Raw genomic sequence first — 19,833 nt, forward strand, 5'->3', positions numbered from 1 at the left:
CTTACAAAACCTTACATTCACCTTAAAAATTTGTCTAACCACCTATAGGCCTATATTTTTTGGAGCGTACCTGATGTTAATATTTAAATTGGAGTTTATATATAAGTAGTAGGCCTAGTGGCTGATATCAATTATTCGGATTTCCATTTTGATTACCTAATCCATTATTAAAACACCTATATGAGTTTGGTCATTAACAAGCGTCCTTAACTAACTAATATCAATTTTGTTCGCACTAATCTGGAATGCGTTACATGACGGTCGTTCAACGGTACATCTACCGCAATCAGATGAAGTCCCTACATGTGAGGCTTTTCATCAACCTCATCATATGTTTTTATCTCAATGGATGACATAGACCTGTTCTTCCTGTCCCTGCCCCCATGGCCGAGCTCAGTGCCATTGCAGATACATTTAGTAAATCGTGCATTTTTAACAGAATAACTCTTTTTTATTGAGAAGGTTTCAGAGTAGGCCTATATGAACTTTATGTAGGCCCATATCCGAGTAGGTATAGGCCTATTTCCCGAGGAGACATTGGGTGAAAACGCCATCCACTATACTTTAAAATGTTCGCCATTCAGAAAAATATCAGTCTTAGAAGACTGCGGAATTGTGGTTGAAATAAAAATTATACAGAATATATAATTTCATTTCCCTTAGATTCTGTTTGATTGTGTTTGTGCACCAGCGAGGGTGAGCGATTTCGCGTCATATTGGGTGTATGTATTGGTGGATAAGTTTTGTTTCTGTCATCATTGCGCAAATTATCTGATTTAGTTACAGCATGCGTTCTGTCTGGATCTAAAAACGGGCCTTACCCCATATAGCACACCATGTACCACTAGTCGTACCCACTGCCTGAACGAGGACTTCTTAATACAAATACTGACCAAGAAACCAGTCCATGTTGCTTTTAACTTGATATTATGCACAGTTTAATATACGGAAAAAAAGTATTTTGAGCCAGTGTTTCAATCAACACCTTTAACACTCTGTAACGTACACGCCGAGGTTATGGCACCTTGACAGTTGCCATATCCAAGGAGTTATAACAAACTCCTTGCCATATCCGAACTTCCGTGTCCAAGTTTTATTTTCACTCTTGATATATATAATTTATTATAAAATTTTGGATATTAAAGATCAGCCAGTAAGGGCATTTAAGAAAACGTCCAAGAAAATGGAAATAAATGTACTCGTTACGATATCAGAGTTTGAACGGCCCCACCTCAATATTTGAATCGTGAAACACCATATAGGCCTAAACACTTTCTTGTCGTATTTTGTGTCTCAATTTCTTATAAAGAAATTGAATACTAATTTAAGGAGCGACTAAGATCGTGCATTAGTAAATTGCCCTTTAGTTTGCTGCTTGTTTATTGACGGAAGGCAGAAGCGATTACAACTTGTGCTAATTATGTTAAATCACGTTTTCAATGCAGGGGGCGGAGGTAAATAGAGGAGCGAGAAAACCCTTTATAGTACATTTCACGCGTTTTCCTGCATGTTATTAACCTTCTCAATGAAGGGAATTTTTGCAATTATCAGATTGTTTATTTGTTTCCTCAATACGAAGAAAAGGCGCACAATACGAGTCAAATGCCACTTCTTTTATTTACGGACAGAGAATATGAGGAAGGTGCACCCGATAACTTGAGTGTGTTTGCCTAGTTTACGGCTGATCAGTAAGCAAATCAAGCTATGTTATTCAGAGGTGCCATTTGCTTCAACTGGGTAGAAAAGGAACAAATCGGTGGGATTGTTACCCCTAATTTACTGCTATTAATCGGAGAGTTTACATAGAACCCTTGGGGTCGTACGGAGTTTTGGCAGCGTATCAGTTATAACAAACTCATATAACCTTTCTATTAACCAAAGGTACGCTTGCCAGCACACGTGGAATTTTTACTTCCATAAAGTCAAAGTATTACAACGGGAGGACGTTTCACCGGTCATACACTAGGACATGACATCGCATAACTGTACAAATTTACGAATTGGAGATTTGAAAAGTTGTTGACTTATTTAACGAAATAAAAACAGACGGAATTTTGACATGCTTCAGGTATTTACTTTGTTGAATAAACTTTTCAAAATCCCGTTCTCATTAGGAATTCAACCTTCGTCATTCATGAGAGCAGGGGCCCAGTGCAGTTACGATAAAAAAAAAACGATTAAACACAAATAGGAATTAAATTCCTAAACTTGGGGTTTCACTTTCAAAAATATTTCTAAAACAAATTATCATACACTGCTTAACGCGCCTTGGGAGGTAACCCGTGAATTAAGTATTTAATTATTAACCCTCATACGTGAAAGAAGTGGCACCATAATTATTCCCAAATAAACATTTCAAGAATTTGTGATAAATGCACAACTTTGCATCACATGGCCTTGTGAAAAGATTTTATATCAAATTCTAGCCTTTGATCCGACCCCTCCGGTTAGCATATTAGGGTATAGTATGTAAAATACAAAGAAAGTGCGTGTATTAATTGACCCACCCAGATATCACTATGCCTTTTATCTCGCGTAAAACAATAGGCAGTTGTTAATGAATTATCCCTATGGCAACAGAGATTGCGTGAGCATATCCTCTGTTCTTTGATTGGGAATAAGTTCATCACCGGTTCTCGTTTGTTCTTCATAATTAAACACAACGAGGTCTTTGTCTTCCCGTGTGTTGACCTTAGCAAATTACGAGTACCGGTATAATGGGATTTGTGTTGAACGCCAAACGAAATCTCGCTCGGGTGGTCGATAGGTTGTAGTCGATAGGGCGTGAACCATTTTATTTGCCGCATCTTATTTTCTAAATATTATGGCATACATGTATATACACAGATATGATAATTTTGGACAAAATAATTTCAGCATGGATTGCCTCTGTGGGAAGACTTTTAACAAAAGCAAGGACATAATGAGAGATCTCTCATTATGTCCAAGACAAAAGTAATGAACTTTCTATGGACTTTATGAAGGGCTGATCCCGTGTGTATACAGTATATAAAGTGACACCGAATAATAAAAATTTTGTTGGCTGGTCATTTCGGTTAGCATCTCTCATCTATTATCTCAGTGGGAGTCTCACTGTTGTTTAAGTCCACGTGGGGCTATTTGCTTCCATTAACGGGCATTGTTTATTCATGGAATGTAACAGTCAACGAAGAAATTAGCCCCGTCAATAAGTCGATTATTACCCGGCTCATTGAAGTCTATTTTGAGAGTGTCGCCTAAGCCGTTGTCCACACGGAAACGGTCCTACTTGTTGACCACGAGGCTCTTTGATTTTGAAAACAACATTTCTAAAGAACAAAACAACTTTGTTTGTTCTGGTCGTGATCGGAAATGATATCTTCGAAACAATGACACGCTCGGACCGACTCTATTATTCTTAAAAGATTACCTGACCCAAACTTGATATTACAGGCAGTATGTCCATCTTGCGGTCATTCTGTTTGTCGAATTTCATGGCACAAAACCTCAAAGTAAACTTCAAAGTATATTATGATCATTATCATTCAGCATGAAGTCAAAAGGCAAAAATCACCTGTACACTGCTACAATTCTCTATTACAGACCGAAAAAAGTTATATTATCATCACATCGATTTAGACTTTTACACATATAAGTAAAATAATGAACAAGTTTTAATGCTGCGAGTGTGAGTCCATGCAGCCGCGTGGAAGTCCGCGTGCTGACCTGTGACCGCTCCCAATTCAGTGGCCGGACTGGTTTAAAGTTTCGCACAACATCCCCAACAGGTGATCCTTTCCTGTTGGAACAATATTTGGCCGCGGTTTTAGTTCGCAATGTGTAAACTTCCTCAAGTTGAGTTATGGGGGGTTTATAACTTGGGCAAATACTGGTTTAGTCCTTGGAGTTATTCGGTTACGCCATCTGATGTTCGGTACTTAGTTTAAACCGTGAACGGCCTTTTAAAAGAAAGTTATCGTGTAATGTTTATAGTAATATAGTGTCCGAGTGCTCGTGGACTTGGTTCAAGGCTTATGCAAGGGCGTATACATATACAATGTATACACTAGTATAAATCTTTATTTTTCCAGTAAAATGTGAACTGGTGTATGTTTAGCGGGAGTGATGTGTATAAAGAGCCTCATTTAAATATCCAGGATTTCGTAACGTAGTCCCTTTTTGCACACCACATACAATATAGTCTTCTTCATGTACTTATCATAATTCCAAAGTGATGCAACGCATCTTGTAAAAGATTTTGTCAGATGAAAATGTATATATATATGCGTGTATTAAAATTACGGATTTCTTTTTCATCTTTTTGGAAAAACGAGTCATATTCACTATGATATGCTGTATACAACAAAGGTCAAGCAACTTCATTTAACCAAGGAGTTATAACAGAAGGAGATTACACGCAAGCCTTTCTATTGTCCGATGTCTGTTACGGTGGGCGGAGCTAGCTACGGGGGGCCTCCGGTCTCAAGGTTTCGTCTGCGTCGCTCTCCTCAGCTTGGAGATAAATTTCATATGCGTTATTTCGCGTTAGAATTCGAGATCAGTAATGTCAAAACGCCGCTGTATGCTGACGATTTTTTTCACAGGTAATTATTTGGACGATGTGCTGGAAGGGAACGATATCATAGAAAGCGATTATAAGGTGGTGACTGAGGATGGTCGCCATGAGCTTTTTTTAGTCGGTGATAGATGGCTTTTTTATGGCACAACCCGGTGAAAAATCACCAAGGAGAAGTCAAAAGAAAACGTCCCAACTGTGGTTTGTGAAAATGACGTTCAAGTGAACGTCTGTCCTCACTGCCAAAGGACATAATATTAATACATTAACGTTTGGACCCTCCTGCCCTTGGGTCCCATAAACATATACATTGTGACAGTGCCTACGCTTTGTGTCTGGTTTTAAATTTCTTAAAGTATTTTTTCTCTCACTCGGTATAATTTTAATATTATAATGCATTTAATTAAAATTTTAATCCAAGGTTGAGGCAATGCCACGACAAGTCAGTTTACTGAATACTCGTTATAAATTTCTTTATCTTGGAAATTTCCCTTTTTTTAGGATTATTTGACACGTACTAACACTGTTCATATTTGTCGGTAAACAAGTGCACAGTGCTATACATTAAGAATAATTATTCATTCATAAATATATTTATGTACAAAATATATCAGAAATTTTAGTATTCACTGAGCTCTTTTAAGTGAAACAAATAAAGATGAGAATATTGAATTTCAAACTATTATTTACTATATTAACTTAAAATATCTTTTAAGTCAACTCTATACTCAAGCACTATACTCATGAAAGTAGCATCTGTGAGTAAAACCATTTTATTATATCAATAGAAGAACAAAAAAAAAATTTACACATAAGCAGTAATAAATGAAGTCATAAGAATGATTAAGTTGCTACAGTTTTCCAGTTTTATGCAGTCTATAATGGCATTTTTTTCAACCGTGCAAATAGAAATAATTATATTCTTTTTTATCTGACTTGCTGATACCAGTCTGTGCCAGATACTATTCCACTTACAGGCCAGCAAGGTCTGAGAATCTAATGGGCCGAATGAAAAAAAAAATCCTAGAAGATAAAGTGGTTAATTCTTACAAATAGGATGAAAAACATGGGATTTTCAAAAGGTTATTATAGATCAAGACAACACTTAGTAAGAACATTTATAAAATGTAACAGCTGAAAAAATTAACTGGTAAGTAAGCAGTAAGTGACTGCTTTAAAGAAATTTCACTGAAACAGAAATTTCACTGGCAATCAGGTAGACTGTTATACCATGGCACTCAACAATTTATATATAGGTTTTGAATTTTTTTCCACGTAACAGTAACATAAAATTTATGTCCACTTTTGCAATGTATAGAGTCAGTTAGGTGACTGAAAATATTTTAAAATGTCATAAAGGAGCACTATTAATTTAATGCAATCTCTGTTGGCCAGTCTTATCCAGTTTCTTCTCCAAAAAGGACAACTCAAGTGAGAATTTCTTCAGGGCCTTTTCTTCTGCCTTGCTAATGCCATGCCACTCAGAAAAGAGAGAAACCTGTAGGTTAGAAAAAAAAAACATAATAATAGCATTATGAACTACTAGTATCCATGTAGACATTATGGAATTATGCAGTGAAGTTTAATGTGTCTTGTTATGACTTGACTGAAATAATGTTCACCACATAAATGAACAATTTACAACTAAATTTATATGGAACATCAAGATTCATGATTACAAGCTAATAACCCCAAGAAATTGAAAGAAATTGTACTTTTTACAAGAAATTATTTAAATCCGCCCTGGTCCCTACTCTTCTGACAGGACAAAAAGGGGATTTCAGAGAGGCTGGTTGCTAAAAGGAAAATGCCCAAGGTTGTTGTATTTTGAAAAAAAAATTAAAAAGGGTACTGTTGTTAGTGAATGTTTAATGCATCTTAGGCATTATGACAAAAAGTAACTTACCCCAGACACACTGACCTCCTTTTTTCATTGACATATTTTAATTTTTTCCAGCCTGACCATAATTCATATATTCAATGCAGCCTTCTCCCATATCTATAATAGAAAAAAAAACTTGAGTAGTGTTAAGATATGCATGTCAAATTCATTATCAATTTTGAGAGAATTTCTGTTTCAACACTACAAGATGAAATATTTAATTTCAAGTAATGAATAAACCTTAATAGAGTTCTATTCTTTTGTAACCACCAAGGCAAAGCTTCTTTCTTAAAATGAACTGAAACATCCAAGCTTGCCACCTAACATGCCAAAGTAGTGAAGTATAATTTAAGTAGAGAAGCAAGTACCCCTTAATTATAGAGGTGTCTTACACAATAAGGTGTGTCTTACACACCTCGACTCAAAGAGAGATGTGTAGTGAGATAACAGGTAAAGTAATTGGTGGAGCCTAGGTGAACTTAAAAACTTAAGACTTTAAATTAAGAAGCACCAGGATTCATGTGTGTTCTTTTTTCAAAGTTTTAATATGAATTAAAACATATATATGTAAAAAGAAGACTAAATAAGTTAAAAATAACTATACCAAAGACACTGTGAAGTCAAACTTCCTGTTAGACCGCCATGATGGAAAATGCTGGGTGGAGGCAAAATTTTCCAGTCAAAAAAACTGAGCACTTTACTTTAACAACAAAGTTACCACTCCAAAGCCACCCACCATGGTGAGAAGAAAAATGATGACCAACTGTCATGATAAGTCTTTGGGCCATTCCGTGGTATTTTTTTGCTGTTATGGAAGGACATTTGACACTTCAAATGAAAATATTTTCAAAAGCAAAAAAGTTACAAGGTCCATTTTTTGTATGTTTATTCTTATATATGTAAGTTATAATTAGGCAAAAAATTAGGTTTAAAAATATTAAAGTTACGAAAAAATTATAATAAATAGTTAGCATCTCGGAAGGACGTAAAATGGACATGGAATTTTAACTTTCAACTTCAACACTAAAATTCTGCTCTGTCTGTGTAGATATTTTTAAAATCAAATCAAAATATGAATATTTGATTATTTTACTTTCTCAGTGTATAACAATTTTTTTGGAAAAAAAATAATAAATTTGAAAATTTTGCATATAAAAAAATCAAGTAGGCGTCATGGAAGGACACGTCTCGGAAGGACGTTTTGTCCATTGCTAAATAAAATGTAAAATAAGGCTAATAATAATATTTTATGAATACATACCAGCATAATTTTGATGAATAATATCAAATGTAAACATGTCTTTCCATGGTAATATATTTCATCTTCAAACATGTTACTAATTTTGACTATAATATAAGTTCTCATTTGCTCTGATCATCTTTAAATAATATTGGGACATTTTTTGAGAAATTCTTACCAAATCTATTAATTATAAATATAATCAATTGTCTAAATTATAATAACTTCAATATTATTCATTCAAATGAAATGTTTCTCAGTTTAAAAATGCTTCTATATATAATAATTGTGAATTCTAAGTGCAAGATTATCTTGAAAGACATAAGGGTTTTGGGGCTCATTGGTCACATGACCTGTTACGGTCCAATCAAAATGCCTCATATGTGCTTCCACTGTGCTAGGTGTCATGTTTAATGCTTATATATTTGGATTTAATTTCTTACTGAAGTGGTTCTAAGTAAAAATAATTTCATATTTTGTTGGCCCCTTTCATGGTTGAGGAGAATATGAAGTTATAAGTTTTTAACTTTTGTAGTTACTGAGAAAACTTAAAAAATAGGTACCAAAATCATCTCGGAAGGACAAATTGATATTGATTAATCCATTATCGTATAATCAAATATTTTTTTAATCTAATGCACCTGACTAAATGTAAGAAATAGGTTATATTTAATGTTTTTAGCCTTTATTGTTTAAAATGATCTCTATTATGAAAAATATATCAAAAATAAAAATGTCCTTCCGTGACACTATTTTATAAGTTTTCCAGATAAAAATGTCAATAAAATCATAATTAAACATCAAAACCTAAAATTTCTTTTGGATTCTGGTGTCTTATGATGTCTGGTTTCAGAAATTATAAGTTTTATAAGTAGGATTCCTTTTTGAAATTTTGAGGTCTGCGGACCAAATACCACGGAATGGCCCCTTTTTAGATTTAGACATGAAAAAGGTAAAGGCCAAAATGGTACATTTACCCATAACACTAGAGTAAAAAATTGGTATTCTGAACAAATCGGGTTATTTTTTTCAAGAAATATTGGAGCAGTATCCATGCAATATATACCACGCCACGACCAAGATGTTCAAGAATCTAAACACACCAATTTTTTTTATAATCTTGCATTTGAAAAGTACAAAAAGCGGTAAGGCTTTCGGCCGTAACAAGCGTAACACTTTTTGATCGGAACTCATGAAAATTGTCAATTGTCGTATCCAAGCTAGACCACATGTAAAATCGCAAAAAAAAAACAATACTGCTCAAGCAAGTGTGTTGCACACATAACAATTAGTTAAATTTTATGACTGTCATGTGACACAAGTTTCAAAAAGTAGGAGGAAAATGTCTTTTGGAGTAATTTTTTTTTCGAAAAATTAACAAGATGGCGGCTTAAGCATCTGCTTGTTATTCGGCTACTGAAAGTGCACCTAAGTTTTATTCTTTGCTATTGCCACAAATTACTTAACAATTGCAACTGTATAAAGACCAAACTTTCTTCATCTGATACTATATTTATAGGCACTTGTTATGAGTGGGAAATATTTTTCGTGCAATATTTATTCTCCACACACCACCTCGCGAGATCAACGTGTAGCTGGACACTTACACAGTGAGACCCTGCGACATAAAAGTTGCAATTTATCTTCATATTTCGTGTAGTTATGCATTTAAAAGCACTTACCTGTTTTTTGAAAACCTTGTCCAACGTAATATCATATAAATTCTGTATTTCTCTCATTTTTTAGAAACTTGGGACTCCGTTTCTGTTTCTGTCCTCAAAAATCAACAGACGAAGGCACAGATACTAACAAACGAGATTTAAACGAGATAGCAATTAAGCGTAACAGAGATAGGCATCCATTGTTCTCTGGGTTCTATTCATTCCGACCAATGAGAGACCGTAATACGGGCTCCGCCCCCACGCGTGTAATCTCCTTCTGTTATAACTCCTTGATTTAACTTACAAAGTACCAAATTAATACATACCAGTTCACAATTTCCTCGAGCTCATTTAACTATAGGCCTCAATTATTCAATGAACTAGAGTAAAAAATTACATGTATGTCATTTTTTAATTTTAGTATATTCAACACCTAGTTCACACCATATCATTATTTTTGGCCGAATTCTGGAATAAAAAAAACGGAAACACTGTGTGATCTATCGATCAGTTTTATTCCATTATTTCTTCAGCAAACCTCAACGATTTTACTTTGTAAAAAGTCCCACTTAAGGCACACAGTTGCCAAGCAACTAGATCTCTTTTAATTAAGTGAAAAACATGCTGTCAAACGAGTCATTGATCACCGCTAATCGGGAAGAAGTCCACCCCATCTCTATTGCCAATATCCGCGTGGCGATCCGTCAAATGCCCGGTCAATTTGTTACAAATAATCGATAGTTGCTCAGGGCTTTACTATTTTAATCGGGATCGATGTGCTGGAACGCATTTGTTAATGTCACGGCCAAACGTGTGAAAATCACGTTCGACTCTTTTTATTAGACCTCCTTTCTTATTCAGGCTTGGGGGAAGAGGGTATTCAATGGTCGCCATTGGGTTATTGTAAAACACTTTGATAGGTGTCGATATTGTAATTTTGCTGATAAAAATTGTCATCTTTCCATTAGATAAGTCACACTTTAAGGATATTTGATATAAATTTAAAGGTACATTCAGCTTGAAACTTTTATGAAGTGGCACGTAGGACAGATCATATGTCGAACTCTGGATTAGCCGTCTTCAAACACGCCACCCGTTAAACTTAATGGACACATTCGCGTTAATGCGTGTGTGTGTTTTTCAACTATTCCTGATTGTCGTGGAGATTTTCCTCCAGAATCTAGAGAGGATACAGTAAATTGATAGGCCCCTATAAGGGTACTGAGGATCGATATATATATATATATATATATATATATATATATATATTGTTATATATTATATTGTCTTATGTACTCATACCCCATCCCATTTTATAGATTCCGTTTCATTAAAACTGTTCGTCATCGGACAGCAGGCATTTGCCACATAAGCAAAATTACGTTCCAGTGTTTTGGTTCCTATATGTAGTATGATGGCTATATTTCAAAATTGGTTACTTTGGTACAGGCAAACCCTACTTTGAGTTTGCTGAAACAAACAATTATAATTTTGAAAACACGTAAGATTAAGTTATAATTACTATATCAACTCTATTCTGAAAACTTATTTTTGCCAACTTTTAATCTTTTTTATTTTTGAATTTAAACTTAAACCTAAACCTCTTAATATTACTTAGACAGGCAGAGATGTCCCCTATTCGCAGCAGTGTTTGCATTCGATTCACTGAGTTGACGTTTGCCTTATTTGGCTTATGCTCAAATTTCAAATAAATCTGACCTTGGGGTTGTTTTTGTTGTTGTCCTTGTTTCCGTCCAGTAATGTGGCTGTTTGTGTCATTATTGGGGAATTTTAAGCCTTAAGATGACAAACAAGGGATTTGTTTCATGACGTATTTTACAGGTACATCTTTGTGTTCGGATGCACAAGCTATTGCAAATAAGTAATAAAATCCTGATAAACCAATTGTTGATCTCGTATCATTTGCGGTTGTAATGAGGGAATTTAAAGCCAAAGTGGCAACCGCAACCTTGAGATTATTTTATGATGTCTTTGGTGATAAAATCGGCGTTATGCACGCTAGTTGAAGTGCCTTATATTGGCTGCAGAATGGAACCAAAGATAAACTTTTTTTGAAAAATTTACTGCAAGGCTTACTTCACTTGCTAATCTAACTTGAATGCTGTCCTATGTTTAATGAATAGAACAAAATTCTATGGACAAACTACTATTGTCTTCAGTTCGTTGTGCAAATCTCAACTGACACTGGTATTTAAGAAAACAAATTTGGAATTGTGAAATTTTGGCACTCCTTGTCCGGATAATAGGTTGAGTCTAATTAGGTACCTTTCGGTACCAAAAAAAAAAAGATAAATAAAATAAAACAGATTCTTTCGGCGACAATTCTGTAGTGTTTGCCAAGAATGACTCCAAAGACCTCTAAACATTTAAAAATGTGCTGATAGAAGTTTCAGGGTTACTTCGTTTGCCTAAAGTTAACATGCATTTCTAACCCTTTAAAAGTGAAATTAAGTTTTTGAAATTTTTCAATTGCATTATGTAAGATAGAAGCATACTATTAGATTAAGAGCACAGGATATTTCAGCATGCAATGGGGATTTAATACGACTACATCTAAAACCCTTATATGTTATGTTAGCTTTTGAGTTTTACTGGCGAATGCAGGATTTTGCTGAGTGGGTGGGTACAGGCGGAGTAACACAACAAAATATTTTCCTCTCATTACCAAATTTAACTCACACTTTAGATTCTTAGAAAATGTGTACCAAAGGGGGCGTGTCAGGTAGACGAGTGGTCATTTGGCGTCCACTACATCACGGCCCCCAGGGAGGCGAGGTTAAGTCAGCAGTGTTACGTGGCCAAAAGAAACAACTTGCAACATTCTGTCCACCTACTGGTTTAAGTACCGCCTCCAGTATATACATTGACCAAACTGAACGCAATCTATTTGCCTTTGGATGTAAATTTCGTAACTTAATGTAAATAAACATAAGCTAAATATAGAGACAACAGTTGTTTGAGAAAATGAATTTGATTTAGGACAAAGAATGGAATAATACATCATTTTGCCTTTAAATTATCAAGGTTCATAAATATTTCAAAACATTTAAAAGGCGAATAATTTACAAGGAACACTCCTTTTAATGGATTCTATATTGTTTTTAATGCTTTTCCCTGGCTGCCCAAAATCATCTTGTACAGTAGTTACGTATCCAAACACATTTTGAAAATTAAATTGTCATCTGTCTACATTATCTGACGTTATAATGCCAAGTGTTAATGACATTCCTAAACGTAGTTAATGCAGCATAAATATTTCAGACATGAAACAGTGAGGTCACTTAATGCTTATTATGAATTACATATACAAAGCGCGTATTTATAGAAAAATAATGTATTCAAAACTTACTCCTCAAAATCTACTCCTTTCAAGTAGAGAGAAAATATACATTCTGGCACCTTACCTAACAACAGGAGACTCCTAACTTTCAAAAGAAGTAAACCCAATTTAATCAGTTTTTCTCCGAGTGCAGTAACGCATTTTTAGTTTGTTTTTTAAACAATCTAAAATGCGTTACTGCATTTAGTTTGTTTTTGAAACCTAGATCTTAATTTTAATTATCGTGTTATCATTGTACATTTATCAAACTTTGCTGAATAAATTCTTATCTCATCTTGAGACTTTATGATAGGCTCAAACATCTCAAACTAAACCAATTTTTGAAAATTCTCTTTAAAGCGGGATTGAAGGAGAGGTGAAAGGGCAGGAACTGGATGAAAATAGGGTAATTTTTATTATTATTTATATTCAACAAAAACCTGACTTTCACTTTAATCTTGAACATTGTTTTAAACGTTTAAGTATTAGCAGACGAAAGGCAGATAAAACTACAGTCAAGCCGACCACATATAGAACGCTAATTTACATAATTACATGAGATAATTGCTCCAAATCGTTATCGAGAATTTTAAAGGCCCTTTAAAGGTATAATATACCGGCTCCGTGGCGCAATGGATAGCGCGTCGGACTTCTAGTGGGTAAAAAGTCATTCGGAGGCTGTGGGTTCGAGTCCCACCGGAGTCATTTATTTTGCTTTGATCGATCCCTGGGGGTGGGGGAGGCACTTAGAGGCAGGCGCCCCACACTCCCAGCTTCGGAGTGACCCGTTTTCCTTCTTTAGCCCCATAAAAAATTCATGTTACCAGTGAAACGACTCAACTTTTGCGTAATATTTGGATAATATCGCATTAAACTCTTTACAGAGATGTTCTCATTCTTCCAAATGCTTGGAAGTCCGACACTGTCGATTTTGGCGCAAGCAATTATATTTTTATCAGTACTATCTCCACAGTTGCCAGTGAAAACAGTACACAATAAGTTAATTGTTGGGAACACCATATCAAATGCTTTGGTGAAGTCAAAAAACTGTTTAAAATTTTTTAAGTACCAGTAGATGAAGCGCAGATAAAACTGCAGTCAAGCAGACCACAAAGAGAACGCTAATTTACATAATTACATACGAAAATTGCTCCAACTCATTATCGAGAATTTTGAAGGCCCTTTAAAGGTACAATATACCGGCTCCGTGGCGCAATGGATAGCGCGTCGGACTTCTAGTGGGTGAAAAGTCATTCGGAGGCTGTGGGTTCGAGTCCCACCGGAGTCGTTTATTTTGTTTTAATTGACCCCTGGCCGTAGGGGAGGCACTTAGGAGCAGTTACCCTCAATCCCCAGCGTCCGTGTTACCCGATTCCTTTCTTTGGTTCCCTAAAGATTCAAGTTACAAGTGAAGTAATTCAACTTTTGTCTAATATTTGGATAATATCGCATTAAACTCTTTAGAGAAATGTTCTCATCTTTCCAAATGCCTGGGGGTCCGACAGTGCTGCTTCTGACGCAGGCAATTAAACTTTTTACAGTACTTTCACCACAGCTGCCAGTGAAAACAGTACATATTAAGTTAATTGTTGAGGACACCATATCAAATGCTTTGGTATAGTCAAAAAACTATTTTTGATTTATTTTAAGTACCAGTAGATGAAGCGCAGATAAAACTGCAGTCAAGCCGACCACAAATAGAACACTAATTAACATAATTACATGAGAAAATTGCTCCAACTCATTCTTGAGAATTTTAAAGGCCCTTTAAAGGTACAATATACCGGCTCCGTGGCGCAATGGATAGCGCGTCGGACTTCTAGTGGGTGAAGGTTATTCGGAGGCTGTGGGTTCGAGTCCCACCGGAGTCGATTATTTTGCTTTGGACGATCCCTGGGGTGGGGGAGGCACTTAGGGACAGGTGCCCCACACTCCCAGCTTCGGAGTTACCCGATTTCCTCTTTTGTCCTTCTAAAAATCAATGTAACAAGATAAACGACACACGTTTTGACACACTATGACTTTAAATTACTTGACTTGTGTCCATATTGGTGGGTGCTATATTATAAAACAGCTATACAAATAATAATGCAAGTACATCACTGACGAAACTCAAATGTTCACTTTTTGACTCCGAGACAAAAGTTTGCGTCTCAATGCCTTGCATATTAAAGTAAAATCATCCTCCTCCTCGTTATTTTGGCGACAAATCGTGACCCTTTCAAGAATTTATTTACGCCATTTCAATGATGATAACGCAGAAGAAGGTGCTTGTAAATGATTTAAAACTCGCATGCATGGTGCAGGCGCGCCTAATGAAAAAGGAAATTTACCCTCCGTCTTAAAAAAAGCTAGTTTGAGAGTGTGAAAGTTCCATTGCACGTTTTTGACACGTGCTGTTTACCTCCACACCCCATTGACTTTATAACCCTCTTACATGCTTTGTTCACAATATGATATGTTTGCCCAGGCGTAGTACTAACGCGTTACGTGATCCGCGCTTCAGACAAACGCTCACAAACACCGATCGCTTTTGAATGACTTGGGCAAGGATGCTTGACACTGATAACGATCGAGCTAGCACAACACTTGTCCATCTGTCAGATGACTCGTTTGTCCATTTGTCAGAGGATCTGTTTGTCCATCTGTCAGATGACAGCCTCCTTGCGTCCACCCAGTTAATGACTTATTTGATTTAAAGTGCCTCTAAAATGTAGTTTAGTATGTGTAAAACGTATTGGTACATGACAAGTTGCATATGAACACATAGAATTGTACTGGTTGTAGTTATCTCATGTGGCTCTTGTACGTTCATGAAGTGTTTCATCCTTCACTGAATCAGTAATTTATACGCAAATAAACCCCCTCCTTGGTGTTTGTACATGGTTCTATTTCATCTTTCATGTGCCTCACATTCCTTTAATTCAATTTTTGGCCTGACAGACGTTATGAGCCTTGCACAAGAGGGTACACAAACATGACTTGCACGTTCTGGAACGCTCCTTCTTGCACGACTGACCTAGAGGTCACAGCTTCGCATCAATGAACTCCTCAAGCACAGCGTGACCAAAAAGATCATGCCTCAGCAGACGTATGGAATCGTTGACTTATTACTTGGACCCATGTATACATGTATGTTTAACTAGTCCAAGCCTGTTGAGCAAGGACTTTGAGGGACTTTAACTTGGGATGCATTCTCAAACAGGATATAGAGTCAAAAATTGGTCTTAAATTTAAGATGGAAATATAGTGTTTATTTTGACCTGAGAAAGGTTTAAATTACTGTATACATTAATGTTAAGCAACTCCTTGCCCAAAACGTTGGCCACTTCTCAAGGTACCATTAATGTAGTTCTACCAAAACGCAATGTATCCAGAATCAAAATGGAATAAAATTCAGTTTTTAGATAACAACCAACTTTCTACCGAGGTACTTTGTGTAACCAACCCTAGCACGCGTTTGGTGTTGCTCCTTGATATTGCGTTACAAGTCTAATGAACACATGCTCAAAAGTTACAGAACATTCGAACCTCAGTTTACATACTGTATATTGAGTCATTCACCATGTCTATGAATATAATTTGGCTGGCATATCTTTGGGTCACCCTGTATTTGGCTTGCATGAATGAAATCACTGTAGCCCAGTGACGGCAATTTGGCTTTCGATTATGTATGCGGTTTGTGTACCCAAAGGTGTTGCTTTCCCGCAGTGGTCCGTCAACAGGAAAAGAGTGGCGTAACCGAAACCGTCCACCCTTCCTGACGTAAACCTTGCTAACACGTTACCACAATGTATAGGTTGGAATCGGGAACAAGGCGCGCTTAAAGTGTTGAAACTTTTTACCTTCCAATGTATGCAGCGTTTTCATCGCGTTCAAACAATTACACATTAGCTTAGAAAGTGTGTTTAACTGTTTATCTTAGCTTTCTTGGCCTGAACAGGGTTTTCTTTGTAATGTGACATTAAATGTACGTAGGAGCCAAAGGTTCTGGCATTTTGACATTTCTTCACCCCAGGTCCGGTACATAAATTGATATTTTGTTATAGTTAATTGCCCGTGAAATAAGAGTTTTCAATACTTTTAGAACCTATAGTAAACAACAGACCGACTCAGCGGTGTAAGCTATTTTGAGCAAACACGCTAAAAATGCAGGCTATTAAAGTGCACTTTTATCATTTTGTAGAGTGCTTTTTCGTGAATGGTTCTTAAGCGCACTTTATTTGTGACACTTGTGTTAGGCTTTTTTCATGACTGGTGAAATTATCCGTGGGGCTTCATAAAAATATTAGGCTATATCATTCAGTATCAGTATTGAAAAGAAACCGAATATTAACTGTAATAAACTAACGGTGCGATGGACTATCAATTAGTTATCTAGTGCTTGAATCTAATTATTCCCAGAACATATTTGTTGAACACACATAATTGCAATTTGCGTTTTGCGCAAAATTTGCCATCGTGCCGAACACGACAGTTTAGTATTCTTTTTGGAACCAGAGCGTGTCATCATTATATGGCGATGAGATTTCGCTCCATTTACTTCTGATGGACAGTTATGATATGTTTCATACATCGAGGTTCAGCCTTCATGACCGGCAGAATCTGCTTCTGGGTCTAAATTTGGTCAAGGTATTAATGGTCCATCTTTAATGGCAAAGACAAAATCCTGAAGGTGGTTTCTATATGATTTCAATACTCTGCAGCATAAGCAAAGGCCATATACTTATCTTAGCCCCAAGACATGGATTTGATACTTATTTAAGGCTAGTATATTTCAACAATGCACACAGAATGTGCACCGAACATTTCTTTTAAAAAACGCCGTCAAATCTCATAACCTTTAGAATTAAAGTACAAACCCCCACAATATCAACACATGCTATCGAAAGAAAATCGCTGATTTATCTTTCTTACGATTGCAGGGATTTTAATATTCCTTTCCTAATCTTCAAAATGTGTTTGTCAAACTTGGTCAATTTCCGTCTACATCTTGCCACCACATGGTATATTATTAATGTTTCTTGATTTGTGCAGCAGACGGTAATCTTGGCTGAGCCGCCTTATCGGGACGTTGTAGCCAGGGGGGCAGTTTACCTGAAACAACGTGTCTCGCCACATAGACACATTGGTCAACAGAGACAACTTGGTCTGATTTTAGCCAATGTGTTAATACTTCAGTTGATATATTTTCTTTGTGATGTTACATTTAACTGAGTAAACTTCGAAACACGGTGCCCACGTCGCGCGTGCTTTTACCGAATATTGTAGATGGATCTGACGTTCATTCCTGAGCGCGGTTCTGAATCTTGTTGTACAAATGCCAGGGTCGCCAGTGGTTGCGTTTGTATTCCGGATTATTTGACATCATTTGACATGTTATTGGCTCGTTCGATACGTTTCACGCTGTTTAAGTCACAGCATTAATCCTACACGTGTCAAATCAGCGCAGGTAAAACAAAGTTTAGTTTTTTTATGTAAGGGTATGTTGTTTAGCGAGAACTAGATAAGCCTTTGTGAAGGGGATTATCTTAAATGCAGCTTGAAGAAGGTTAAAAGTATCTCAAGCATTCCAGCATGTTCATCGGTTCTTTGGGTCATAGCTTTAACTTGTAGCATAAGCTCATTCAGAAGCACTCGCGAATGCACAATGATGCACGCACACATAAACACACTAAGATACGAACACGCACACACACACACACACACATTTGCACAAGCACACATATCTGCAGACAAACTCACACAGGCCCGCGCACACACATACGCACACAAACACTTTCAAATGTCACTGTAGGCCTATTGACGTGGGTTTAGGATATGTTCGATAAGCATTAGAACATTATGGCTGACACTTATTATATTCGCAAATCCCGCAGAATATTGCTTCAATCCATCACTGAAAAAAGAACACAACGGGGTTTCAATTGCTTGATCATTAGAGGGCGAATTTGTGTAGTTAAGGTTCCACATATCTTAACATTTGCATTGGAACTCACACTTAGCTCAAGCAAATAAAAACAGTATATTGGGTGCCTAAACTATTTAAAACCAGGGTTTTGTATTTTCTTCAAGATCCTAAGCAAATATTGATAAGTTGCTGGTTGAGATGTCACAGAGTCAAGGTTTACATTCCAAACGTTTTTTGATGGTTCCCGTGCTATGTGATGGCATTTTAGAATGACACAGGAATAATTCACTGGCGTTTTCTACCATTTCATCTACACCTTTTTGGGCCTTTCTCAAATTGTATAAATAATACGCCCAGAACCCAGTTCCTTGATTGCAGTACCTTGCCTGAAACCCACCTTAAAGCCCGCTGACAAATTTAGCCAGATCGGAAACAAACAACCAAACAACTGCTGCCAGAAGTTTGGCTTCAAACGATTTCAGTTGAATCTGGTAAGAACCAGTCTTGAGATAGCAGGTAAATATTTACCCTGGTCACAGACGGGTGATTCAAGATGGTCCCAAAGCCCCCCTCGGGCACCCACACCTGGGTCTCTGTTTGCTGACGCGGGTCTGTCACGCTGCAAAACCAGTTAAGCGAAACTGAACACACAGATCCTCTGAACAACTCGATCTCATCCCATTGTTGGGAACGAAAGCCTGATACCGCAACCTCTGAACGGCTAGTTTGGCCCAGTGCAGAGTTCATCGTGAGGACACCTACGCCTGCCACCATATATACAGACTCTTAATACCCTGTGTACCCAGACCAAGTGTACACACCTGGCCTTTTTTTTTCAACAGCTTAAATAGGCAAGACACGGGGTTAAGCGAATAGCCCTGGGGCTCGGCCATATCATGTAGAGCACCGTAGCGATCTTTGCTTTATGCTGGGACAAAATCCAATATGCCGTGGGTTGGTGTGTGTGAATGAGCCAGATGGATGTCCAGGGTGAAAAACTGGAGCTAATGGCCAAGAGTGACGTTTTTTCATGTCAGACTGGCAATTCGGTCGACCTTTAAGATCAAATAAAACCAATCACATTTTCAAATAATCGGTAAATCCAGTTGGGTTGAAGTAGTTATCAGTTAATAGGTAAATTTACATGAATTTTCCGGTTTAAGGCTACACCCTTCTAACAAATTAAACTGATTATCTAATTGTGTAATGTACTTTTTCTCTTCGTGACAAACACAAATTCAGGG

General features: G+C 36.7%; 1 long non-coding RNA gene and 3 other non-coding genes across 4 annotated transcripts; 3 read left to right on the forward strand and 1 right to left on the reverse strand.

Moving 5' to 3' along the window:
* Nucleotides 1-5,222: 5,222 nt before the first annotated feature.
* On the reverse strand, nucleotides 5,223-9,589 carry LOC147761040 (uncharacterized). Its single transcript, XR_015335123.1, has 3 exons — nucleotides 9,360-9,589; nucleotides 6,462-6,554; nucleotides 5,223-6,053 (listed from the first exon to the last, which is right to left on the reverse strand). It is a non-coding gene; the product is annotated as an uncharacterized LOC147761040 (long non-coding RNA).
* A 3,707-nt stretch (nucleotides 9,590-13,296) lies between these two features.
* On the forward strand, nucleotides 13,297-13,383 carry Trnar-ucu (transfer RNA arginine (anticodon UCU)). The gene is given in 2 exon segments: nucleotides 13,297-13,333; nucleotides 13,348-13,383. It is a non-coding gene; the product is annotated as a tRNA-Arg (tRNA).
* Nucleotides 13,384-13,879: 496 nt separating this feature from the next.
* Trnar-ucu (transfer RNA arginine (anticodon UCU)) lies at nucleotides 13,880-13,966 on the forward strand. Its single transcript is given in 2 exon segments — nucleotides 13,880-13,916; nucleotides 13,931-13,966. It is a non-coding gene; the product is annotated as a tRNA-Arg (tRNA).
* A 497-nt stretch (nucleotides 13,967-14,463) lies between these two features.
* Nucleotides 14,464-14,549, forward strand: Trnar-ucu (transfer RNA arginine (anticodon UCU)). Its single transcript is given in 2 exon segments — nucleotides 14,464-14,500; nucleotides 14,514-14,549. It is a non-coding gene; the product is annotated as a tRNA-Arg (tRNA).
* Nucleotides 14,550-19,833: the final 5,284 nt, after the last annotated feature.

The sequence above is a fragment of the Lingula anatina genome, chromosome 6 (assembly GCF_051362555.1).
Source record: "Lingula anatina isolate TDL-2025a chromosome 6, LinAna3.0, whole genome shotgun sequence".
Lineage (NCBI taxonomy): Eukaryota > Metazoa > Brachiopoda > Lingulata > Lingulida > Lingulidae > Lingula > Lingula anatina.